General features: G+C 43.2%; 1 protein-coding gene across 1 annotated transcript in view; it reads right to left on the reverse strand.

The window, feature by feature from the left end:
* CACNA1H (calcium voltage-gated channel subunit alpha1 H) overlaps nt 1-27,914 on the reverse strand; it is a 1,502,131-nt gene that overhangs the window by 377,017 nt on the left and 1,097,200 nt on the right. The gene's annotated exons all lie outside the window — the stretch shown is intronic.

Below are 27,914 nucleotides of genomic sequence, written 5' to 3' on the forward strand. Positions count from 1 at the left end.
ACTCACCAAGCGTCCAGAAATTTAGAAAGCTGCTTATGCTGGGTAATCCCATATTTCATGCTAGGCTGGAGTCTCCCATCTGGCAAACCTTCTGCTTGTCTTTACAGTGTTGCTTGCGCCTGCCTCTGTAACGGGTATTGATGTCCACAGAGGTGGCAGTGGGTTTGCGTGCTACGTAAAGCCTCACTGATGGATGGTGGCCAACCAGCTGCTCGCCCATGTGCCCCACTTCCTCTCAAGGGGCTAGCCGGGGCGTGAGTGGCAGCACGGATATTCTGATTGACACGCAGACATCATTTCCGGCCGGGACTTCTCGTGATCGCGGAGGCATTAGCATCTGTATATTGTCACTGAGCCCAGCAGTTGCCAAGATACACAGGGATCTCGAAAATGGCATTTGGCCCTGAACAGGAAAGGCAATCATGACAACACAGAGACATCATTAATGCGCCGTGTGTGTCCGCCGGGGAAGAGCTCTGTGTGCGCAGAGATAATCCGTTAAACCGGGCCACGGATAATAATGCCGTCTCTGCCTTTCTCATCCTCGCTTATCACCTCGCAGATCAATATCTGGCCGTATCGTTGGCGGGCATTATATGGCGTCTTCGGAGCAGCTCTCTCCGCGTGCCCACCAAAGGGAAGTCTCGTCTGCTGACTGAGATATCGCGCTATCTGCATAATGAGCCTTCCCGACAGTTCACTTTTTGTCGGTCTGTCAGCTGACGCGGCACTGAGACAAGATGTAGCATTCATTTGTGTTTGTAAAATAGCTGGATTTTATATAGCGCTGCAAATTTAACTTTGGCGTTTCCAAGCACTACAAAATATTAAGTTTACTATTATTGAATTTTAATGATAAAGATGTTGGACAGGACAACTCAGCGTGGGTGCATGAGTAGCACTGAGGCAAGATGTTGCCTCCATTGTGTCGGTATAATAATGTGCTTTTATGTAGCTCTACATATCTAATCATGCCGTTTCTAAGCAGTGTTAACAATAGGTTTTACTAATATTCAATTTAAAGATACTCAGTATACCAACCTCAAACGGGGAAATGCTGGCTTGGTTAAGCTGGTATTTGTTCTCATAATGTATTCGTATGGTGGATCATAAAAATGAGAGTTTAACTCACTGAGCTATCTTGCAGCTTCAGGGGACGTGGTTACAAACGAGAACTGTGCCTCATAATACACATTAGAGTAATGCAAAAAGAAGGGAATGTAAGGCATGCCTGCCGGCCTTGCAAGGACATGTTCGTTTTGATTTAACCCCTTCTCTGCGGCGGCTATTCCGCCGCAGCGTTAAGGGGTTGGGGAGGCCGCGCGGCGGTTCCGTGCTTGTGACGGAACCGCTCCGTCATGGCTCGCGGGTGAGCTGTGCTTGTGACAGAACGGTTCCGTCACGAACCCGCCCGCCCAATATTTCGTCAGCGCAGGCGCGGCGAGCGAGCCGTAATGGAACCGTTCCGTCACAAGCACAGCTCACCCGAGGCTTGTGACGGAACTGTTCCGTCACAGGCATTCAAGGGGTTAAAATCGTGAACTCCCACTGAGATCCCCCCAGTCACAATTTACCTGCCCAACTGTCAGGACTGAGCACTCACTGGCCAGGGGGAGGGTTGTAGAGGTACCACGATGGATGGACGGCATTCAAAGCTTTGGGGTCAGTGGCCTCCTTGTTTTGGTCTGTTTCACTGTAGGAGCATGCGTTGCTCATTACAAGAACCTCTAAAATAAAAAGCATTGAAGGGCCATCAAGCCTCACTTTATTATTACGCTAACACACAGACATAGGTAAACACAAATAGCGTCTGCACCCATTACAAGCCAAGCATGAAGTTTAGCAAGTTAAAGCCAGGCCTACATCCTTTGCTAGCAGGGCACAAGTTGTAAAAAAAGAAGTGGGGGGACGCTGTCACCAGCGTGACGTCACGACAGGAAGTGACGTCACGAAAGGTGGTGTTTATGCTTTGCACCTTCAAAAGCAAATGAGACAATATGATGCACTATCTGAGTAGCAAGATCCAAAGGTATCACGAGTGGACTGTGCAGGGCTATTAGACGTTTATGTGTACTGTTATCGGGTACAATGTTAAAAGGCACCTCAATCTGAAAGCTAATTTTATATTTTCCATTTTTTCCCGGCTGCCTTTTCACTGAGTACCACTTCTCAGCCGAACAAAACCGGCCCAGCATCCGTCGAGTCTCCGAGGAAGCAGGAGGCCTGTGCCAGCATCGCGCCCGAGACACATGGCGTCCTCCCCCTCATCCCTGGAGCTGCCTCGGAGCTGTTAGCTCCGATCTCGTCCCTGAGAGGCCAGAGTGAAGTCCAGCTGTTTGCCAGGGGGGACGGCGTCCACCCGGTAAAATAAGTGGGGGGATGCCGTCCACCCGCGTGGTACCCCGACTTGAGCCCTGTTTGCTAGGGCTGGGGGAAAACGTAGCAACAAAGGATTGCTTTCTGAATTGAATGCATGTGGAAGATGAAGAATTGACAATGACAGTGCAATGATTGGGTGTACTTTTGGGATGTAAAACAACCCCTTCAGCATTACATTTGAAGCACTTTCTAGAAGGCGGAAGGATGCGCCAAATATCCAATAGCAGGAGAACAGAGAAATAGTACCCTGGGTGCAGCCACAGTCCACTGTATTTTTTAGAGAATTAGAAACGTTAGGTCAGGTAGGCAGCTGTGCTGTCAAGCCAGACCAAAAAACTATATTTCAGTGATGACACTAATCCGGTAACTACATAAAATATCGAGTAAAAAATATCGAATTACATAAATATCGACTTCAAAATATAGAATAGACAAAATATCGAATGGACAGAATATAGTCAGCAAAAATATCGAATTTAAGGTAAGTAATGTAATATCGATTTTTATAAATATAGAAAGTCAAAATATCGAGGTATATAATATAGGTTATTAAAATATTCAGAATTTTTTATAATATCGAATTTTTTAAAGTGTTTTGTATGCTAGTATATGTGTGAAAAGTGTATATTTTTTTGTAATTTATTTTAAGTAATGAATTTTTATGTTATTTAATTTTTGCGTAAATTAATTCTGTAGCGGGTTGTGGGTTTATAGGGGAATAGGGTGGGAAGTAATTTAATTATATTAAATAAAATAATAATTTTTAGAAATTATTAATTATTTTTAATTTAATTTTGCCTTTTAGTTATGTAGCGGGTTGTGGGTTTATAGGGGAATAGGGTGGTAAGTAATTTAATTGTAATTAATTAAATATTTTATTTTATTTATTGGTATTTATTTTGAATAAATTGTTAATTAATTCTCAATTGGTAATTAATTAATTTTTAATTGGAAATTAATTTTGATTAATTGATTAATTGATAATTATGTGAATTGTATTAATTTATTTTCTGTAACGGATTGTGGGTTTATAGGGGAATAGGGTGGGAAGTAATTTAATTGTAATCAATTAAATATTTTAATTTATTTATTGGTATTTATTTTGAATAAATTGTTAATTAAATTTTATTTGTTAATTAATTAATTGTAAATTGGTAATTAATTTGTATTACTAGTTAATGAATTTTAATAATTAAAATTAATATTTATTTGTGTTTTTAATTTATTTTTAATAATATATTAAATATTTACTTTCCCTACTGTTAAGCTCACTAGAGTGGGAATAGTAATTTTTAACACTACGCTATCCAATGCTTTCCCTACTGTTGCACTCTCTGGAGTGTGATTAGTCATTTTTACCCCTACGCTATCCAACGCTTTCCCTACTGTTGCACTCTCTGGAGTGGGAATAGTAATTTTTAGCCTCCCACTATCCAACACTTCCCTACTGTTGCACTCACTAGAGTGGGATTAGTAATTGTTACCCCTACGCTATCCAACGCTTTCCCTACTGTTGCACTCTCTGGAGTGGGAATAGTAATTTTTACTTCTACGCTACCCAACGCTTTCCCTACTGTTGCACTCTCTGGAGTGGGAATAGTAATTTTTATCTCTACGCTATCCAACGTTTTCCCTACTGTTGCACTCACTGGAGTGGGAATAGTAAGTTTTACCCCTAAGCTATCCAACACGTTCCCTACTGTTGCACTCACTGGAGTCGGAGTAGTAATTTTTACCCCTACGCTATCCAACGCTTTCCCTACTGTTGCACTCACTGGAGTCGGAATAGTAAGTTTTACCCCTAAGCTATCCAACACGTTCCCTACTGTTGCACTCACTGGAGTCGGAATAGTCATTTTTACCCCTACGCTTTCCAAAGCTTTCCCTACTGTTGCACTCTCTGGAGTGGGAATAGTAATTTTTACCCCTACGCTATCCAACACTTTCCCTACTGTTGCACTCTCTGGAGTGGGAATAATAATTTTTACCCCTAAGCTATCCAACACTTTCCCTACTGTTGCACTCACTGGAGTGGGAATAGTAATTTTTACCCCTACGCTATCCAACGTTTCCCTACTGTTGCACTCTCTGAAGTGGGGATAGTACATTTTACCCCTACTCTATCCAAAGCCTTCCCTACTCTTGCACTCTCTGGAGTGGGAATAGTAATTTTTACCCCTACGCTATCCAACGCTTTTCCTACTGTTGCTCTCTCTGGAGTGGGAATAGTAAATTTTACACTCCCGCTATCCAACGCTTTCCCTACTGTTGCACTCTCTGGAGTGGGAATTGTAATTTTTACCCCTACGCTATCCAACACTTTCCCTACTGTTGCACTCACTGGAGTCGGAGTATTAATTTTTACCCCTACGCTATCCAACGCTTTCCCTACTGTTGCACTCACTGGAGTCGGAATAGTATTTTTTACCCCTACGCTATCCAACGCTTTCCCTACTGTTGCACTCACTGGAGTGGGAATAGTAATTTTCACCCCTACGCTATCCAATGCTTTCCCTACTGTTGCACTCTCTGTAGTGGGAATAGTCATTTTTAACCCTACGCTATCCAACGCTTTCCCTACTGTTGAACTCTCTGGAGTGGGAATAGTTATTTTCTACCCCTACGCTATCCAACGCTTTCCCTACTGTTGCACTCACTGGAGTGGGAATAGTAATTTTTACCCCTACGCTATCCAACTCTTTCCCTACTGTTGCACTCTCTGGAGTAGGAATAGTAAATTTTACCCCTACGCTATCCAACGCTTTCCCTACTGTTGCACTCACTGGAGTGGGAATAGTAATTTTTACCCCTACGCTATCCAACACTTTCCTTACTGTTGCACTCTCTGGAGTGGGAATAGTAATTTTTACCCCTACGCTATCCAACACTTTCCCTACTGTTGCACTCTCTGGAGTGGTAATAGTAAATTTTACCCTCCCGCTACCCTACGGTAAAAATATTATATGTTTTTTATTAATATCATGTGAATATATATATATATATATGTTTAAAAAACAAAATTGTATGGTTTTTTTTAGCTTAAATTAATTATTTTATAATTTTAAGGTTATTTAAGTGTTTTTAAGTATGGCTTAGTTAATTATTTTTAATATTTCATTTATTTTAAATTACTTTTAAGACATTTACAAAAATTCGATATTTTGACTAACTATATTATTTTTAAACAATATTTTTGATTCGATATTTTTGTACTCACCTGTTTGTAGATAGGAATGCGATATTTTTGTAGTCAATATTTTATCTTCGATATTTTTGTATGTTTATATTTTTGTACTCAATATTATTTCAGTGATCCCACTAATCCACCTTTCTCCGTGACAATGAATGCAGGAGCCAGCTACACGGCTCACATTCACAACGCTCAGGGCTGACTGTGGTGGGTTTGGTTGCTAAGTGGACTAATGCATGATCAATAGGAGCCTGTGTTCGACCTCATTGTCACAGGTTCAAATCCTGGTAGGCCCACTCTGCCTTTCATCCTTCTGAGGTCGATGACATGAGGACCATTGAGTTGACCATTGAGAAACATCTATTATTCAGCACCAAGATAGCACTTTACAACTACAAGTTATGTTACTCAGTTCACCCCCAAATGTTCTGTACCCTGTAACCCACGAGTTTCTTGTCCCACTTTACATCTTTGGTTGACCATGGGCAGTCATGGGGTGGAAATGGCTCCCTGTGTCAAGGGCCAGCTTTGCTTCAGATCACAGAAAGTGTGAACGATTATGGAGCAAGGGTCTGTTTAAACCATCCTTAGGACGTGTGTCTTCATTTTGCATGAAGGGTCAGTAAGGGCTTGCTTTATTTACCGGCTATGTCCAGTCTTGTAATAGAGATTGTGAAAAAGTTAAATTTTGTGCAAAAATCATCTCTGCACATTGATGTCCCCTAAAATGCTGCATGGTGGTCACTAATTATCAGAGCTTTGGCACAAGGGGTTACATGTGTGCAGTCATTTACGTCTCATTAGCGAAATCTTCATAAAAAAATGTTAAAATTAGGCAAATGTGAAATTATTGTTTTTTGGCGTAATCTCAAATAAGAATGTCGCAATATAGAAAATATTCTAAATTTGTCTCCATTATGCATGGCACAACATTTCACATGCTTTTTGGCCACGGGAGATTAAGGTATACCTTCGCAGAAAAAACTTTTTTGAGAAATGTAAAAAATGTATTTCATATTATTAGAATAATTAAGTGAAATGATGCATGTTGTATGAAATTTGCTTTGCAAATTTCATCCACATGTAACTAAAATAGATCCCAATAAGAGTCAGTCACTTAAGTAATCCATTCTTATTTGCTTCGAATTTGTTAAACGCGGTTGGAGGAAAGGGAAAGAAGGCAGCATTGAATCAAGGGGAAAAGCTCACCTGGAAGACACAATACCCAGAAAAGGTAACAGGCCGAAACTGACTTTGTGGATGACAGCGCTTGTCAAGTGGAGCTGCAAATCGTCAATCAGGGAAGACAAGATGAATGAGCAAGGCAGAAATACCCCAATGCAGCGAAAGAGAACATTGGATTGTCCTCTGAAACACACAGGCACTTCTAATGGGCGCTCTGTCAAGCAGCTCTGAGGCGCTCAAGGTGAGCCTAAGTCCACAAGACAAGTGCAGAGTCACGTGTCGTCACTTCTGCATACTTTGTGAAGTTGTGTGAGAAGATTTGCAAACTTTCTGTAGTTTGTAAAGTAAAAAATGGTAGAAAAAAATTACAAAAATCGACTTTGTAGGCTAAAACATTCGAAATAATAAATTAACTTATTTTCAGCAAAAAAGGAAATATCTCAGGTTTTGTTCAGGTAGTTTACTGAAAATAAAATGTAATATTAGGGAACAATAGGTTCTCCACCCTAACCTGCCTGCCTGCCTTATCACAGGGCAAAAGTATTGCTTTTAGCAACTGCGCCCAATGTTCACCTGTCATATTTCCTTCCTACAGTAATAACAAGTAGGGTTGCTTCCTTCTGCATCAGATCTACATCTCAGAAGATGTTCATGCATCAAAGTCTAGAATAGCCCAAATGTGACACATAATGTCACAATAACACCATAATAAAGGCCGTAGACCAATATCATAAAACTGACGTAGGTTCCAGAACAAGATATCGCTTCAAATATGTGCCATTACTTCCTACGCTGCCTCAGGGACGGTGTTGAAGTGAAGACCTATTTGTTTTGATAACGCTCCCTTGTTAAAGTATCTTCTGTGCCACATTGTTTCATTTGGTTTTACTCTTCAGTGCCAAGAAATCTATGGGTAATCACTGCACCTTATAAGATGTGCAAGACATCTAACCTGGGCTTCTATTGGAATTCTATAACGCATATTAGCAAGCCCATTAATGCCGTTTTAGCAGAAGTTTCCTGCCGCTACAAGGGAGATCATTTTAACGAGGTTCTTGCTAATATGCCCCAAAATTCCCCCAAAATGTAGTCAAATCAGATCTGATGCACATAAAACGTTATTTATCATCTGTTTGACATGATTGAGAGAGTCCATGTCAAACCGTTGGCTTATCATATTTGTTAGGCATCTGATCTGATTTAATTGGATTTGAATTTGGGTCTTATAGAGCACAGTGATTACCCCCAAGTTTCTTGGCACTGAAGAGTAAAACCAAATGATACAATGTGACTACAGAAGATGGAAGGAAGAGGCCTTTTCAAGAAAATAGAAGCTGGAAGTAAGACAAGATATCAACCACTCCATCAGAGGTACATGAGGAGGTTGAGAGAAAATTGAAAAAACCCTCTTAAGAGCTGCTGATAACAAAATATCAACAAAGAGGATGTTTGGTGCACAGATCTATCTTCCAAGAACAACTTGTTAAATAGTGGCAACTCCTTCGTGAAGTGACTAGCTTTCGGCTTCGTAGGCTTCACAAGTATTCCCATTCTTTTGTGTGTTCTTTCATGATGTAGGCCTGTTTCTTGAGCTGTGCTCTGCCAACAACACACACAGACTGGTGTGACTGCTTAGTACCCGATGAGCAAGACATCTCAAAAACAGAATTTATATTGGAAACGTTCACAATGAAATGCCCGCGCCGTTCTGTTTTCAAGGGAGTACATGTAAAAATGGTTGTTAATTGAACAAGAATTCCTATTGGTTGGTAATATCTGGCAGCTCCTAGCTTGATTAGGTACATATTTCGGACAGTGCAAAATCCAAAATGTTGTTAAATAATGTATTTAGTTTCCAACTCTACAGATGTGATGGCTAGGAGGCATCCGTAGCAGAACCATAGAATGGGAGGCCGCATCGTCTTGCATCTGGCAGCACGACACTGGAATGAGCTTCCAGTTGAACTCAGGCTGACCAAAGAATACAACATCTATAAGAGAAAACTTAAAACACACCTATTTCCCAAAGACTGAATCCATCAATCTCGCGGACCCCACCCATCACCGTAATCCTTAGAGCTGTGATATCCTCTGGGATGAATGTTGCGCTCTATAAATAATAAATAAATAAGAACCACAATCCAAATCGTAGCGCAGCAAACCATTATATAATCTTCATAAAGTGGGTAGGTGCTTCTAGAGGGATGGGGTGACCATCATACACCCCACAACCAGAATGTTTCCAAATTTGAAACCAGAAACCATAGAGCACCAAAAAGTAAATAGTCCAAGTCTTAGTTGGTCTTGATGCGTGTTTATTTTGAAGCTTCACTACTCTAAGGAGTATTTTAAGCCTTGAAGCCCTATGAACTTTGCATTTGGAAACAATGATATCACTTTATACAGAATTCTGATGTGCTTTGAATATGAGTTTGGTTCTGGGTTGATACTCTCTTTCATTTGTGCTTTGCTTGCAAGGGAAATGAGGATTGACTTCACTTATGTGCCCTGAGGAAGCCTTTCTATAAGACTAAGCACGTGTTGTCTAGAGTGGTACAGCTATGAATTAGACAAGCGTCAACACGGCCAAAGACATGAACAATTTTTTTGTTGCACTTGAGAGTTTCTGTTTTCAGATCTATTTAGTTTCAAAACTGGCCAACCGAGCAAACCGTTTTTGCATGATTCATTCAATGCCTGATCTGTAGTTTAGACCAAACTTTCTAATAGCCAGTTCCAGATTATATAGCGTAATATTCAATATATAAGTGATCTCGGTGTCATGATGGCCACTTTACCCAATCTCCGCACTGGCTTGGTTTGCTCTGCTGGATCTGGATCAGGTGTGTTAAACACATATTCCCTGAGCCCAGCTTACCACAAGACCAGAAAAGTTGTCTTTAGGGACCCTTATCACAGAGGGAGCCATGACCACTACTTGTAATCTGGTGGTTTTGATCATAGGATGAATAAGAGAGAACCATGGTTACAAGTCCCATGCTGGATAAGATTTTTAATTAAAGTACACTATTGCAAATGTGGAGTCCTGGTGATGTTGAGCCTTGCACCCCCTCTCAACGTTGAGATACGTCTGTCAAAATGCTGTGCAAGGCATCAACACACCGTCTATCAAATACCCAATGTTGATACGCGGAACCATAAGAGCTTTAAATAATTTCATGCACATATCCTAAAATACATAATACTGTTAGTAGCTGCAATTTACGTAAACATCAGATGTTTCTTCAATACATTTAACTTTGCTCGGTTCGTTAAAACACACCTGCTTCCCAGTACTCTTTGCAAGTTCCACCAAGGACAGCATAACATCTCCTATTTCCTAATTCAGTCAAATATGTATCACCGAGTCGCATCTAAGTAATGTTTGCTATCCATACTTCAAGAGTCAATTATTTACTACTGATCAAAAATATCAGATATTTGACATATCAGCTATCTGGTGTATTCTTCTACTTATCCATAATATCCCCCGTCCTAATGTGCATATTGATACATTTGCCCATCAAACCAACCAACCAACCAGCCCACCCAACCATCCACCAATTCATTTATCCATCCATCCATCATCCATCTAACCAATCAAGCAAACACCCAACCCCATCCATCCATCCACCATCCATCTATCTATCCAACCAGCCACTCAACCCAATCCATCCATCCATCCATCCATCCATCCATCCATCCATCCATCCATCCATCCATCCATCCATCCATCCATCCATCCATCCATCCTTCATTTCCTATTTGTTCCAAATGGAATGACTACAATGTGCCAATGAACTTTGGTTTCTCCTTGTAGATATAAAAAAAAGCCTACGCATACGATTTCGTTTTCCCCAGACTCTTCTTCATTACCAAATATTTTTTTTACTCAGGCATCAGCTTGTTTTTCTTTTATCTGCTTGCTTGTTAATTTATGGCTCTGTGAATCATGTAATTTCTCTCCGTGAAGTACTTTGTGACACCTCTTAGAGAGAAGCTGTAAAATAAAACTGCATTATTCTTCTGTATGACTGGGCACTAAATTCACGTCAGTGAGCATTGCGCCTGACTCCCGGCACTGATCCTTTCAGGGCTAAGCAGGCAGGGAGGGCGAGGATTGCCTCTGATGTGCAACCACCGAAGCACATCATTGATTTAATATAAAAACAATCACACCAAACAAGCAATAAGGCACCATTGCCCCGGCAGACATGGCATCTCGCGCGCTTCGTCCGGAATTAAACACCGCTTTCAATTTGCGCGTGGCGAGCGTCCACTGTCGCACGTGCGTTTCATTTAACGTCAAAAGGCGCGCGCTAGAACTTGCTACCAGAGCCCTATTTACTCGCAATGTTTACTCGTTTGTCTAGAGGTGGGCGAGCCAAACTTTTAAAAGAGAGAGCCGAGCCAAGGGCCTGAATTGGCTCTCAGCAAGGACATGAAAATATTTGGCATATAAATCGTGCAACAAACATCATGTAAAAACTATGATAAGGTCTCTTCAAAACACAAAAAGTGTATTGCTTTTAGCCTTTCACATAGTACATCGGATTATATCACTGCATTTACATACATATATTTGAAGCGATAGTTTGTAAACATGTTCTAAGAAACAGTAATCTCCCTATCAGACAACAAGGCAGTGCTTAACACCTTCGCTGCCGTGGCTGCGGGGAATGAGATTTTGATATCAATTTATGATTATGATAAATTTAATAAAGAATCCCATTCATCTATTTTGGACCTCTCGTATCTGTCATTGAGGAAAGGACCACCCCCGCATTGGTTAGACAAACCCCATTAACTGACGCCACTCTGAAGAACCACTTACAACTGATAGCGTTTAAGAGTTTTATATAAGATTATTTTGAATGCGCTACAATCCACTCAGGATAAAATCTCAAAAGAATACAAAATACAAAATCGGTTACAATATCAGCTGCTTAAGCTTCGATGTAAAGTGGTTCCTTCTGTGTCATCTGCAGTAAGACAAAAACAATAATCGAGTTAAAACTGTCCCTACTCCATGCTATGTGACGTCCCTACTTTGCAAGTTCCTTCCCTAAAAAGGTGTCAGCAGTTTGACTTCCAAAGAAGTTCAAACTCTCTTAGCCTCTAAAGGAAATCTTAAGTTCAGAAGCAGTACCCTATCTGCCTACCCATCCGCTCTCTAAGGGTCCTCGGCCTACTGCTCCCTTGCGCTTCTAATGTCTCAGCGCATCTGCTCAAGGCATCTACCCTTCGCCCTTGCTCTGAGCAATTCGTCTCGCTGTTCCTAATCTCCCAATTGCCAATTGCTCATTGCCTGATTGCTCTCTCCTCCCCGGGGTGCTGTCCCTAAAATACACAATCGCAGTGTGGGTGGAACGCCCCTTGACGCCCACCACGGACTTTCCCCGATGATGTCAACTTCCTGCTTCTTCCATTGGTCCACTCCTCGCGTCGCTCGTTAAGTTGACCTTTTTCTTCAGATGTCATCTCCATCATCTCATCGTCGACTTTTATTGATTCTTTCAGATCATGTGTCATAGAAACTTAGACAAGGCCTTAACTTATCTGTACACTTTTTAACCTTCTAGATCATGTGAATGGTCTTGTCAAAACATAGTCCACCTCAAAAGTGTCTCTCCTCACGTTCGAGCAATAAGCTCCGTCCGGCATTGTCACCTTAAATCTAACAAGTGCTAGACTTCTCGGCTCTCACGTCCACATCAAGCTATTTACGACCTTTACAAGCCCTCTAAATTACATTTCATGTGACTATGCTCCTTCGAACTCTTGACCAGTCAGGTTACAAACACAAATGACCTAAACTCTTCCAGCATTCCTACAGAAACCCTCTACACAGCATAACCTTTGGCATACATTTATATATTCGTATTTTAGCAAAGCCTTAGTTATACTTAAACATTCTACATCAAATATAAGTAATACATAGAATACGACTGTATAGAATATAATTTATGCATTTTCCTTGGTTACATCTTTATGTGAGTTCTCTTATACATTTATCTACGTTTCTCCACGTTTACGTCTTTCCACGTTATTTTCTCGCCGCTTCTCCAATTTAAAGTTACACATGTACATGAATTCTACTGTGCACGTTCTACATTTCATACACATTTCTACATTTCTACATCTACCCATCATGTATACGGGCCTTCTACATCTAATGCATATTTAACATGTGAATACATTTACATCATGTTATCACTTTTCGTTGGCCTTTACGTTATAGTTGTCAACTTTACATTACGATATGCGTTCATTCCTACGTTTATAACATACACATCTAAATATGGCTACGATATACTCTTCGTTCAAATTGCGCTCTCTCAGTTCCCCCCTTTGATGACTTTTAGGAGTCATCACTAAAAGCAATTTGAATACGTCCATTATATAGAACTAGTTACATCAGTTCCCCTTTTTATCGACTCAAGTGTTCTCAGACTTTTATACTGTTGATCTTGTAGAACAGCTAGTCTCCTTTCTTGGTCTCTCATCGATCTTTGTAACTGGTTCGACCTATACCACTTATACAATTTTACTAATCCTAATAATGTAATTATACAAATTAATACTATTAATACAGGCTTTAGAATATACCAAACTATACTTTTGCCTAGATTAGCAAACCAACTTCCAACCTTTCCCATTCCATTTCCTACTTTTTCCCAAACATTTACCTTTGATAAATCTTCAATTTCCTGATGAATCTGTGTAATGTTCTGTATGACTTTCTCAAGTGGTTTTGAATTATCAGGAATATAAGTACAACATTCCTGAACTTTCAAAGCTTTACAAACTCCGCCTTCTTTTGCTAATATTACATCTAAAGCAAGTCTGTTCTGTAAAACCATTGCTCTAATCGACTGCATCTCACCTTCTATCAACATCAATGATCTCGCAGTGCTAGCAGACAATCTATCTACGACTGTTGCTAACCTTCTAATCTTAACATCGTTAAGAATCAAACCTAACAATGGAAACATCGCTCCAAATACATCTCCTACTACTTCTGCATCTCCTACTTCCCTTTTCGTCCTCCTCGAAGCCTTTCCTTCTATGATTGCTAAATCCTTTGCATGATATATTTTGGGGAAGACAATTGCCAAGTAACACGAACCATACCAATTGTCTGGAAGTTTTACGTAGGCATTTCTCCCACATACAAAATACACATTCGGAATAGCTTGCATCCCTTTCATAAAATCCTTCGTGTAGTACTCTAGTCTAAAAGAGTGCTCACAACTAACTTCACCTACAAATTCACTCTCATAATACGTTTTGCTTCGAGTTAAACATAACTTTCCTTTCTGCGTTCTATCCAATGCTATTGGACCATTACTACCTTTCTTTTTATGTGCCTTCTCTTCTTCGGTCCAATCTGTTTTCCATTGTCCCGACATTTTTAGAATCTTCTGCCGTCTGCATCGATCATCTACTTGTGCTATAAACCTCTTTTCTACCTCTGATACTTTGCAAGTCAGATTATTTCTACGTGCATATGATGTATCTAATGTGTCCCAAGGAAGAAAGAATTTAGCCAATCTATCTTCCTTTTTGTAGTAGTCCCACTTATTCATTTGCTTATAATTCGGAACTTCGGGCAGTACCGAATCATAATTTGAAAAGTAGTACTCAAATCCTTCTCTACCATAAAATATACTAAGCAGTAAACTACATGTTATCCCATAAGTCAATGGGAGATGGTGATATCTAATGCCTTCGTCTACAGAAGCCGGCAATTGCATACAAACGTAGCAATCTTTGGCCTCCACGGCATCGATATATTCGTACAATAATTTAGCATATGCATTTGACCTAAAATTTCCCTGTGACTCGTCTATGTGTAATCTACGAGCTTCATCTGCAAGTAACGCCTTTTCACGTATAACATTGCTCTCCTCCTTCTTCCCCACAAGAGCAGGTTTCAAAGTCGTTACAATTTTTACATTTGCTATTCTTTTATCATTCTCATGTCCTGTCATGTAAGATATCGTTACTACTATGATTATAAGAAATATCACTATTGCTATAAGTGTACCTACTATACATCTAGCTTTCCTGTTTGGGTTGCCGTTCTCCATGTTATCAAAACAGCGTACCTCGTTCTCTAGCGAAAGTTCTCTTCTCAGTCTTTGGTTGCTTGTTTGCTTTCACAGTCTTTAAAGTGCTTTTTATCAACAGGTATCTTTTCACAACAATGTCTTTTCTCTTCTTAGCAGCAGACAACCCTAGCCCTTCTCCGTCCTCTAAATGTAATCCCTAACTTTATTCTTCTTTCCACTCGGCGCTAGGTTATCTTCTTCTTTATAACATACGTACAAAAGTCTTTATGCATCAACAATTATTTTCGGACCTGCAGCTTTCACAACAATAATCAGTAGTTCAAAGCGAATAACTTTTTCTTCTTCTTCTGTCATTTGCTGACCAGTCGTTGGAAATTGTAATCTTTTTAGCACTAGATCTTGAATTTTACTCAAACGTGGGGGTATGGGAAGTGTGAAGGTCAGTAACCCCTCAGTCTCGAGTCCAGGCGCCAACATCCATATCTCCACTGTCACCAATAGATCGAGATTGGTTACTTTCACACTCTTCACTCTCCCAGATTTCTGTCCCCAATACATCTGCTAGATAAGTCCACTCTGGGGTGGCGTACCTTCTGCAGGGCACACGTACCCTTCTCGATCTTCGTGGACTCTCAGTTCCTGAATCTGTCGTCTCCTCCTCCTGATCCGATTCTTCAGCGATCAGGGCAAGAGTTCTTTCCTTTTTCCTTTCCGAACTTGGCCTTTTCCTTCTCTCCGGCCAACTGGCTTCGTTGCTTTCCGTCTTTCCGCTCCTTGTTCCAGGACCCGTCTCTTGGTCACTCTCAATTTGTTCGATATCTGTGTCGGACTCCCAATTACTTTCTTCTCCTGAGGCGACTTCGGTCCCACTAGTGTCCTGACCTCCGTCGTCCTGTTCCAACACAGTTTCAGCTTCTTCGATCACCTCCTCAGCTTGGCTTTCCCCCTCTATGGCTTCTCCACTTCCTGTCGGATTCTCATCCGAGAGAGGAGCTGTTTCTTCTGAAGATGTTGGCACTCTTCGGGTGTGTGAGGCATGTATCCAGTTTGGCAGACCTCCACACTTCACTGCGGTATTCGTTACAAGTATGACTTGAAACGGTCCTCGCCAACGCACGTCTAAGCAGTTCTTCCTGACATGCTTCTTCACCAGGACCCAGTCTCCTGGACTCAGGTCATGGCACAAGTCTTGCACTGACGGAACCTCTGCAGCCTGGACCTGGAGGGACACAGAATTAACGGCGTCAGATAGTCCCTTGCAGTAGTCCAAGATTAAATCGTCTGTGATGTTCACTAGCGCTGCAGTCGGAACCGATGGCAATCTCATAGCTCTCCCCATTAGCACTTCATGTGGAGAGAGGCCTGTTCTTCTATCAGGTGTGCTACGTATGCTCATAAGAACTACTGGAAGTGCGTCTGGCCAACTCAGGGATGTCGATGAACAAACTTTAGCCAGTCTGGACTTGATAGTACTGTTAATTTGTTCTACAATCCCTGAAGCTTCTGGTCGATAGCTGCAGTGTAACTTCTGATCGATATTCAGGGCTGAACACAGCATCTTCACCACTTCGCTATTGAAATGAGTTCCTCTGTCCGATTCCAAAGAGGATGGCACCCCAAACCTCGGTATCAACTCTCTAAGTAACAATTTTGCTACTGTAAGTGTATCGCACCTACGTGTAGGGTAAGCCTCAACCCATCTAGAAAATATGCAGACAATCACTAACACGTATCTGAGTCTGTTGCATGGAGGCATTTCTATGAAGTCAATCTGCATCCTATTGAAAGGCCCCCCCGACCTCCCTATGTGACTCAAGGTAACTGGTGTTCTCTTTCCCACATTGAGTTGCTGACAGATCGTACATCGCTGACACACTGCCTCTGCCGCTACTCTAAACTTAGGATTGAACCACGTTTGTCTGAATATTCTCACCATAGCATCTCTACCTATGTGAGCTGATCCATGCAACTTCCTTGCCATTGGACTAATGAGTTCATTTGGTAAAACTGCCCTTCCATCGGCAGAAACCCAGAAATTCATCTCACTTTTTTCACACCCTGCTGTTTCCCAGCTCTTTTTCTCATCATTTGGTGCATTTTCCTGTACTGCTCTCAGTTCATCCCATGTGTCCACAGTGTCTAACAGCATGGTCAATTCAGTTCTTTCCTGGATTCCCCCCACTTTTGCATCAGTGTGAGAATATCCCTGCTCTGCGCAGTAACGCGCTACCTCATCTGCATATTTGTTTCCTAGTGATACAAAGTCCGTATTTTTTGTATGTGCTATACATTTGACCACAGCTATGGCCATAGGTTTTTGCAAAGCCTCTAACAGTAGTTTCACGAATTCTCCATTCCTAATGGGAGAACCCGAGGAGGTCATGTAACCTCTTTGAGACCATAACTGCCCATAATCGTGAACTACCCCGAAACCATACTGGCTATCGGTGTATATGGTGACTCGAAGTCTGTCGCCTGCTAAGCAAGCACGAGTCAAGGCAACAATTTCAGCTACCTGTGCGGAGTGTACTCCTTCCAGGCAAGCAGCCTTTATAACTCTGGTAATCGTGCATACTGCATAAGCTGCTCTCAGCTGACCGATATCGTTTCTTACGCATGAACCATCGACGAAGAAAATTTCGTCTGGGTCTGTCAATGGCTCATCTACGATATCAGGTCTCGGTTTGGTACATAGTTCAGTCACATCGAGGCAGTCATGTTCTGTACAATTTTCGTCGTCCACTTCATTCGGAAGTGGCATCAAGGTTGCAGGATTCAAGACAGAGCATCTCTTTAGGGTCACATTCTCGGCAGCCAGTATGACCTGCTCGTAGCGCGTGAGCCTGCTATTCGTCAGATGCTGAGTCTTAGTCCTGGTCATTAACAGTTCTACAGAATGTGGTACATACACTTCTAACTGATGACCCATAACTACGCTTTCAGATCGTTCAATGCTGACACCCGTTGCAGCTACGGATTTGAGACATCCGGGCAACGCTGCGGCTACTGGATCTAATGTAGCCGAAAAGTACGCCACTGGCCTGCGCGCATCTCCATGGACCTGAGCTAATACCGCTAAAGCGCATCCCTCTCTCTCGCAGCAGTAAAGCAAAAAAGGTTTAGTGTAATCTGGCATTCCTAAAGCCGGGGCACGACATAAGTCCTCCCTCAGCTGCAAAAACGCCATCAAACAATCTTTGTCCCATGGTACCGGATCACTCACTCCCTTGTGCGTCAGTTGTAATAACGGTTTTGCTTTCAGTGAGAAGTTGGCTATCCACTGTCGACAGTAACCGACCATGCCTAGAAACATCCTGACTTCTCTTTGTGTCGTAGGCGCGTTCATTTTCATAATCGCCTCTATTCTGTCTGGAGACACCTTCCGCTTTCCCTTTTCAATCCTGTGGCCCAAGTATTGCACCTCAGTCTTACAATATTGCAATTTACTTGGAGACACCTTGTGTCCGTTTTCGGCCAAGTGATTTAACAAGGTGATGGTGTCTTCTCTGCAAGCTTCCTCAGTTTCTGACGCAACGAGGAGGTCGTCTATGTACTGGACCAGAACTGACTTCTTGGGCAGTACTAGACTCTCAAGATTTCGTTTCAATAACTGGTTAAAGATCGATGGGCTTTCTGTATACCCCTGAGGGATACGACACCATGTTAAGACGCGATCTTCCAGCTTGAAAGCGAAAAGATACTGGCTCTCTTCGTCTAACGGTATCGAAAAGAAAGCCTGGCACAAATCTATCACGGTAAACCATTCAGCTTGGAACGGTATTTGAAACAATATAACTGATGGATTCGGTACCACTGGACAACATGAGACAACAATGTTATTAATCTTTCGAAGATCCTGCACTATTCTGTATTTTCCACTAGGTTTCTGCAAACCCATGATCGGGGAGTTACATGGACTACCCACGATCTCTTTCAGTATTCCCTGTTTAATCATGGATTCGATCACAGGCTTTATTCCTGCAATCGTCTCTGGCGTTAGCTTATACTGTGGTGTTCTTGGATACTCAGCATGGGGTCTTACCAAGATTTTTACCGGTTCCACTCCTTTGATCAATCCTATTTCTTCCCCAGTAAAATCCCATACCTCAGCTGAGACTTTCTCTCTCAAGTCTTGCGGAAGCTCCTCCACTGTTAAGGTAGGATAGAGTTCCACACATTCCCTTGAGTTTACAACTTTAAAATCAGCGTCCTCATCATTGGTCTGCACTTCTACCCCCTCCGGTGTGCAATGTATCGTGCAATTCAGTTTGCACAGCAAATCTCTCCCTAATAAGCACACAGGACTAGAATCGCAGATCACAAACTGATGTTCGTCACTGTAATTCCCTATCCTTACTGACACTGGTTCGGTCAAGGGATTTGTCATCCTTTTGTTCGCGACTCCTACCACCTGTACTGTTTCTCCTGATATTGGCAGACCCGGGACTACCGCAGATCTTAACGTGGATCGAGTGGCCCCCGTATCCACCAAAAAGGTTGTAGGACATCCCGCTATTTCAGCCTCTACGTATGGTCCTCTCTGATCTACTTCCAAAGCGGCTCCTAGAGTACAATCTTCCTCCCTATTCGCCCGCTGCCCTGTAAGAGGATCAACGTAGTAACATTCCTCTCCTCCTACAAACAATGGCATCTGTCTGTAGGTTTTCCCTCCATTTGAGATGCGAGGTGGTTGAGGAAACGGGGCTCGAGGAGTCTGAGTCCCCCCTTTGACAAACTTGCCCTCCGGGACTGTGGCTCCCTTAACCACGTTGTTCTGAACCTCCTCCTCCTCCTGCTCTAATTCCCCTGGCTCAACATTGTAAGGACACTCGCGTCGCCAGTGTCCCACCTCATTACACTGATGGCATCTCGTCGTCTTTTTCAGTGTCGCGATATCCATTCTCGGTCTCGGTCTTTCTTCCTCGTCTCTGCTCTGATTATTCTGTTTCTTTGCTTGCGTCCCTGTTCCCTGTTGCCGCTGTTTATCCTTTCCAGCAGCTTGCATTTGCACTAGCATTAACTTTTCTTTCAGCTTCTTTGCCTTAGAGTCTATCTCGTCACTACAGTACCTTGCGTATCTCAGAATCTCGTCTAAAGGCTTGTTCTGCCAACAGATCAGATGCTGCTGGATCATTAGGCATATTTCTGGTCTTAATCCGAGGACAAACTTTGAAACAAACTGTCCTATGTCCTTGGGATCCATCACATCTAACCCGCTGTATTGCTTGAATGCTTTCAGCAATCTCTCGTAAAACTCATGCACTGTCTCTTTCGGCTCCTGAGTAGTTCGATCTATCTTTACCCAGTCTATGTCTTGCACCGGCACTTTCTCTTTTAGCCACGTTATTACTCTCTCGTATTTTTCCATAACTCTATCAGATGGACCATTCGTCCGGGTATCTCTTGATGGCTCACAAGTGGGCCATTCAACACTAAGCTTGCATGCCGTCCACAAGTCTCCGGGTACTACGATATCGAATAGCGTGTTCAAATCGATCCACAGCACCTTCGATATCTTCACGAATCTTTCTACCTGCTTATACCACTCGACGGGATTGTCTCTAAGCTTTGGGAAGGAATTGGTGAATGCCGCCAAATCCCCCCTACTCCAGGGCACATGAACGTAGCTTCCGTTCGCGATTTCTCGCAAAGGGAAGGCTTCCATTCGCATCAAATCTGCGTCCTGGGATTTTTCAAGCACACTCCGTCTAACGGAGCCCTTCTTGGACCATCTTTCCTCCCATCTATCTAGATCTCTCCATATTCTGATACTTACGATCAATTCCCTTATGTGTACTTTCAGCGCAATCGTTCTGCGATCATCCAAATCCTGGTCTGTGCAAGTTAGCCTATGGTTGCTCTGTAAAGCCTTAGTTCGTGACAGGTCTACCATGTACCTGTTTGCTAAATTAGATAAGTTCTCATGAGCTGACCTCGCTCTTCGAGTAATATCTTTGGACAGGAACAGTATCTCATCTGGTGTATACGAGGCTAATCTCTCTAATGGCACTGTACCATCAATCAATTCATCTAGATCTGCCTTCAAACTCATCACATCAAGCCGTTTCGCTTTTATTTCTGCTTTCAGCATTTCAGTTCTATGTTCTTCCCTCATATCCCTCTCACCTCCACTATGCGCCCTACGCCTGAGCACAGGTGAGTTATGAGGAGTCTTCCTTCCATCTCTTCGTTCCCACCCTTCTAGATCCCAAGCCTTTCCATCTCCACGTGGGGTATGGTGGAATAATGCTCCGTCCCCCAACCCTATGTTCCGATTTTTAGGCTCGGTTTCTCCAGATGTGAGATAGGATCCACCGTTCTGTTCCAACCCATTATAACTTGCTTGTTGTCTAGTGTCGCTTAATAAAATGAAAGGCCCTCGCCGGTCTTCCGTGTTCCCGTGATCTCTTTCGTGATCACCGGATGCATGGCGAGACGTTTCGCGACTCCCTAAATTCTCATGACTCCTTCCACTATCCCCGGATGCATGTCGAGACGCTTCGCGACTCTCCATGTTTCCGTGACTCCAATGTCTCACATTCTCACCTGGGGCATGGTGTGTGCACCTAAAGGTATTCTGGTACTCCTGTGTCCTACGTTCCCCTTCACTGAAGGTGACACGAGGCACTTCGCCACACCCTGCACTTCTGTCTTCACACATTAGCCTATTGCTGTTATCAGTGGGATAGGTATCTCTCCTGCTCTCTTGGCTTCCCCTCTCCCACTCGGGACTGCTTTCGCCAGCTCCACAATGAGAGAGAATCCTGTTATCTTGCTCTCTCCACTCGGATCCCGTTTCTAAATTTTTATTCCGAGCTTCTTCGGCAGCGTCCCACTCTCTCAGGTATTCCCTTAATTCCTTATGGGTTTTTGGTTTAGGACCCCTCAAATCCATTGGCCCTCTTCGATCTCCCTGTTCTACTCTGGGACCTGTTGCAGAATCTAATGGGGTACTCCGACTTATCGGTGCTCGTATCTGCCTGTGGGGATTCATTGTGGCATTTCTATTCTCCTCTTCTGCTCTTTCATGGTCCCATCGTGCCTGTTCATCCTGCTGGACCCCTTCTGGGTTATAGATTGACACAATAGGGCCTATGGTGACCGGAACCTGCAAGGCGTCCGGCATTTGGTATGACCTAGCGCATTGCGTCTCCGGCACCTTCTGGACCACAAGTCTTCCCACTACTCTCTGTTCAGAACTAGTTTGGGGTATTTCCTCAGTCTTATTAGCGTCCCACTCTGTTACCGGGATCGACTTATACTCCCCCCACCTAGCTCCGTCTGTTTGCGGTAATATAGGACTCGCAAGTTCCCCGCTGTATGGAGGTGGTCTGTCTGTCAATAGCCTCTCTATCAGATCCTCCTCCGTCTCGCTTTCCTCATCCTCTTGTTCTAGAGGTTTCCTTTCTCCCGTAGCCTCTATCATGGTGAACAGTTTGTCCGCTTCTATCTTCTGCACCCTCCATTTCTTAGCTTCCTCATCCCATTTGGCATCCTGCACTGCCTTTACTGATCGTCTCACTCTTTCTTGGCGCCTCTTTACGCCCCTTTCGTGTGCTGTTCTAAACCACACACCAAGAGCTTCAAATTGTGTTGGCCTCGGTAGAGGTCTCATTGAAAGCATCGTCGCCTTCAGTTGGTTCAACACTTCTAATTTAAACGTCCCGAATCTCGGAAACGCCAGTTCTTTTTGCCCTTCAGTTAGCCTATGCCACTCGGAGATCCACAATATTGAATGTAAGCCTACATTGACTGCCATATGATATGCTGGTGTGCCTTCTGGTGGAGCTTCTTCTCCGGCATACAAATTTCTCCTTTTTCGTTTAAAGATTTTTCCTAAACCCTTGAAACACTTCATTTTGATCACGTATGATATTTCTTACTTATTTGCGTCTTGATAACAACCACCAATCCCTGTACGACTCTCGCTACTCAGCCTATCCCAAGCTAACTGACCAATCTCAGCGCGGCTCTACGCTGACGTCACTTCTATCTTCTTCAGCAGCTTCCCTCGTTTCTCGACTCGTCTCACGATCTCACATGCGTTTTCATTCATACATTGAAAAATGACTACTTCCGTCCAAGCGATCACTTTTCTCTGACTGTACGGCCACAGTCTACTGTAATTGCTACCTCAACTGGCACAGCGTCTTTCCTCTTACGGTCGGACACTTGCCTTAACTGATAGGTTACTTACACGCAGTAAACGTACGACCAGCGTCCGCTACTCATTCACTCACACATACGCTCCCCCTATCATCGGTCTGTCGGGAAATCAATGGTACCTCATGACCCCCTTTCAATGGTAGACAAATTACTCTGGGTGATACACCCGAACCACTTAAGTCCTCTGGACATAAGATTTCATCCGGTTGCGCGCGCTCACAACCTTCCCCCAATCACACTACAGGCATTCAACTCCGCTTGACATTACAACACAGGAACAACATAAAACACCGCAATCTTACAACGCATGACCCTTATACTCACTCTCGACCGACTCTGCTGCTTTTCTCTCGACGCACCGTCAGCACCGTCTTCGGCTGCAATTCTTCTTCTGGTCGACGATGACTAGGGACCTTGGGGTAAACTAACCTGGCCTAGGTCGTCTTCCTCAAGAAGATAACCATCCTCTGCTACCAACTGCGGGGAATGAGATTTTGATATCAATTTATGATTATGATAAATTTAATAAAGAATCCCATTCATCTATTTTGGACCGCTCGTATCTGTCATTGAGGAAAGGACCACCCCCGCATTGGTTAGACAAACCCCATTAACTGACGCCACTCTGAAGAACCACTTACAACTGATAGCGTTTAAGAGTTTTATATAAGATTATTTTGAATGCGCTACAATCCACTCAGGATAAAATCTCAAAAGAATACAAAATACAAAATCGGTTACAATATCAGCTGCTTAAGCTTCGATGTAAAGTGGTTCCTTCTGTGTCATCTGCAGTAAGACAAAAACAATAATCGAGTTAAAACTGTCCCTACTCTATGCTATGTGACGTCCCTACTTTGCAAGTTCCTTCCCTAAAAAGGTGTCAGCAGTTTGACTTCCAAAGAAGTTCAAACTCTCTTAGCCTCTAAAGGAAATCTTAAGTTCAGAAGCAGTACCCTATCTGCCTACCCATCCGCTCTCTAAGGGTCCTCGGCCTACTGCTCCCTTGCGCTTCTAATGTCTCAGCGCATCTGCTCAAGGCATCTACCCTTCGCCCTTGCTCTGAGCAATTCGTCTCGCTGTTCCTAATCTCCCAATTGCCAATTGCTCATTGCCTGATTGCTCTCTCCTCCCCGGGGTGCTGTCCCTAAAATACACAATCGCAGTGTGGGTGGAACGCCCCTTGACGCCCACCACGGACTTTCCCCGATGATGTCAACTTCCTGCTTCTTCCATTGGTCCACTCCTCGCGTCGCTCGTTAAGTTGACCTTTTTCTTCAGATGTCATCTCCATCATCTCATCGTCGACTTTTATTGATTCTTTCAGATCATGTGTCATAGAAACTTAGACAAGGCCTTAACTTATCTGTACACTTTTTAACCTTCTAGATCATGTGAATGGTCTTGTCAAAACATAGTCCACCTCAAAAGTGTCTCTCCTCACGTTCGAGCAATAAGCTCCGTCCGGCATTGTCACCTTAAATCTAACAAGTGCTAGACTTCTCGGCTCTCACGTCCACATCAAGCTATTTACGACCTTTACAAGCCCTCTAAATTACATTTCATGTGACTATGCTCCTTCGAACTCTTGACCAGTCAGGTTACAAACACAAATGACCTAAACTCTTCCAGCATTCCTACAGAAACCCTCTACACAGCATAACCTTTGGCATACATTTATATATTCGTATTTTAGCAAAGCCTTAGTTATACTTAAACATTCTACATCAAATATAAGTAATACATAGAATACGACTGTATAGAATATAATTTATGCATTTTCCTTGGTTACATCTTTATGTGAGTTCTCTTATACATTTATCTACGTTTCTCCACGTTTACGTCTTTCCACGTTATTTTCTCGCCGCTTCTCCAATTTAAAGTTACACATGTACATGAATTCTACTGTGCACGTTCTACATTTCATACACATTTCTACATTTCTACATCTACCCATCATGTATACGGGCCTTCTACATCTAATGCATATTTAACATGTGAATACATTTACATCATGTTATCACTTTTCGTTGGCCTTTACGTTATAGTTGTCAACTTTACATTACGATATGCGTTCATTCCTACGTTTATAACATACACATCTAAATATGGCTACGATATACTCTTCGTTCAAATTGCGCTCTCTCATGGCTATTCCGCCGCAGCGCTAAGGGGGCGGGGGGGCAGCGGCGCTCACACGCTGGTGATGGAACCGCTCCGTCACCAGCTTTGGGTGAGCTGTGCTGATGACGGAGCGGTTCCGTTATGGCCCCGCCCGCTCAATAGAACGCCCAGCGCAGGCGCTGAATCCGCGCCGCGCAGGCGCGGAATCCGCGCCGCGCAGGCGCGTCGGGCAGGCCATGACGGAGCCACTCCGTCATCAGCACAGCGCCACCGCGGCTGATGACCGAGCGGTTCTGTCATCAGCATTGAAGAGGTTAATTTGTAAAAAAAAATATATAAGTGCCAGGGCCCTCGTCAGGAAGCCACGCAGTTTGCACCACACATTACCACTGTACTAAGACAACCCCTAGCCATCACACTGCTACAAGCGTCACAATTCAGACTGTTCGAGGCCGCCAAAGCTTTAAGAATGGCTTGGGTGGCAGGTATTAGTTGTTTTTAATGTATATTGAAGTAGCAAACAACTGTTTTTCTGCTCTGATTTAAATTGCACGAACAGCACCACTATGTGGCAACTGTCATAAGTGCCGGTGCCGGCAATTAAGTGCCGGTGTCGAGCACTGGAAACCACCGGCTCAAATTAAGCACTACAACAAGGTCATTAGTGAGCTAAAATTCAAGTATGAGCACCTTACAAGCAGCCTTGGTTCTTATTACATATGGGACATCATTGTAGACTTTGGTCTAATAAATCAAACATAATAAAGGATTTTGTACACTTAGATAAATATCTCGGTCTCCTATTTGAATGAATGAACGAATGAAAAGGAATTTATCCAGCGCAAAAATGCCCGTAGGCGTCAAGGCGCTAACGATGGAATAGGCTGTGAGGAGAGGGGAAGGTATTACTGAAAGGTCTCCCTGAAGAACCATTAAAGGTTCACATCAAAGGTTAAAAACATTGTCGTCATTTTTGCTGCATGTGGGTGGCAGTCAAAAAGCCACATTAAAGCTCACCTAGTTTTGGGTTTGACGTCCATGAGGACCTTGAGCTGAGCCAGTTCCAAGTATCTGGCTCGAGCCCAGCTCAAACTTTAGTGATTCGCCCACCTCTACGCGTGTCTTACAGTGTGCCTCGATGTTGGAGTAGGAGGGCAGCAATAAATAAAATACTATGGGTGGGCAAAGACTTTACCTTCACCAGCGAAGTAAGGTTTAAATAAAAAATTCACCTTGTTGAAATCATGTGAAGTTTTCTGATTTCGCCTGGCTTTCCTCATGCTCGATTGCATGATTATAATAAAGGCATGGATACACAAATGCAAGCTGTCCTGCATGTGTATGACAGGATATTCTGCAACTGGGAAAAACCTCCATGGACCTCTAAGAGGGGACGGAGTGGGTGCTGTGTCGCTTGTGTGGGGGAGGAGATAGCGGGCCTGATTACGACTGCGGCAGTAAGGGAACCGCTGTCCCTTTTAGGTGGTCCGACCACGCGCTTCCTTTGCGGTCCAACACCCGATTATGAAGTTAAAAAAAACACCGCCTCCAGAGCGCCACCTCCACCGATATCAGAGCTCCTGCGGTGGCAGCAGGAGAAGCAGAGGTGGCCCATGGAGATGGTGCCGGCATTTTTCCCACTGTGCAAATTATGACCTGTCTTTCCATCAACCTTTTCCTGGCAGGGACACCACCATGCAAAAGTTGGCAGAAAGGCAGGTAATGAGGAAAGAAGTTGCCTCCAGGGTGAATGTGCCCTTTTGAAATGTAAATGGTGCTCATGTTTTGACCACTAATGCCTTTGCATCGGGTGTGCGCATTGTTTCTGTTACACAACGGACTGCAAGTAAGCAGTGAGCCCGACTGGCTGTAGGCAATGTAGCATGGCCAGCAATGGCTTCAGACCCATTACCAGAGCCAAAGCCTACCACTGCCATGACTCTGTCGCCCATAAATCACCAGTTCTGCAGTAAAGTCATGATACGGTGGGCCGGATGCCGCCGGCTTGGCTGTATTATCTGAACCGCTGCTGGGGCGGGCTGGCGGTAAAACCACCAATGTCGTAATCGGCCCTGGAGTTGCTAGATGTTCACCAATAAAGAAGGCTGGTCTACAGGAATATTGGCATTAGGGGTGCAACGTGGCCTGGAATCATCAATGGGCCGGACTGGGGCAAGAAATGAACAGAGTGTAGGGGCTTGATGGGGAAACTTTTCGAGAAGTATGCCTGCTGCTGCTGATGGTCTCTGAAACTGTCTCTCTTCAAAGGGTGGACAGATTTTCAGAGGCACAAACGAAGACAGCCATAGAACCAGAAGTAGGACAACATGTTGGCGCCAACCAAAGACGTTGAAAGATACAGCACCTGCCGACATAGAAGGGCTGCACTTAACATTCCGCAAATATATATTTTTTAAAATCTATATATAAAAAAACGAAAGTATGTCTGTTTGTCCTTTATGCATTACTACACCATTCATCCGATCGCCATGAAACTTTGGGAAGTTGTTGAGTACACTCCCGCGAAGGTTTCTGGCAAAAAGACAAAAAACAAAAGAATTTGCTAAAAGTTGTTGAGTACATTCCCGCAAAAGGTTTCTGGCAAAAAAAAAAAATTTGTTAAATATCGGCCCACCGGCACCCCAGGGCCTCATAATCTTTCCAATACTGAACGTTTACAGTTTACGGTTCGACTCGCTTTTGCAATGACCATCAACAAAGCACAAGGACAATCGCTGCAGGTGTGTGGACTACATTTGGAGAATCGTGCTTCTCACATGGACAACTGTATGTGG

Source organism: Lissotriton vulgaris, chromosome 10 (genome assembly GCF_964263255.1).
Source record: "Lissotriton vulgaris chromosome 10, aLisVul1.2, whole genome shotgun sequence".
NCBI lineage: Eukaryota > Metazoa > Chordata > Amphibia > Caudata > Salamandridae > Lissotriton > Lissotriton vulgaris.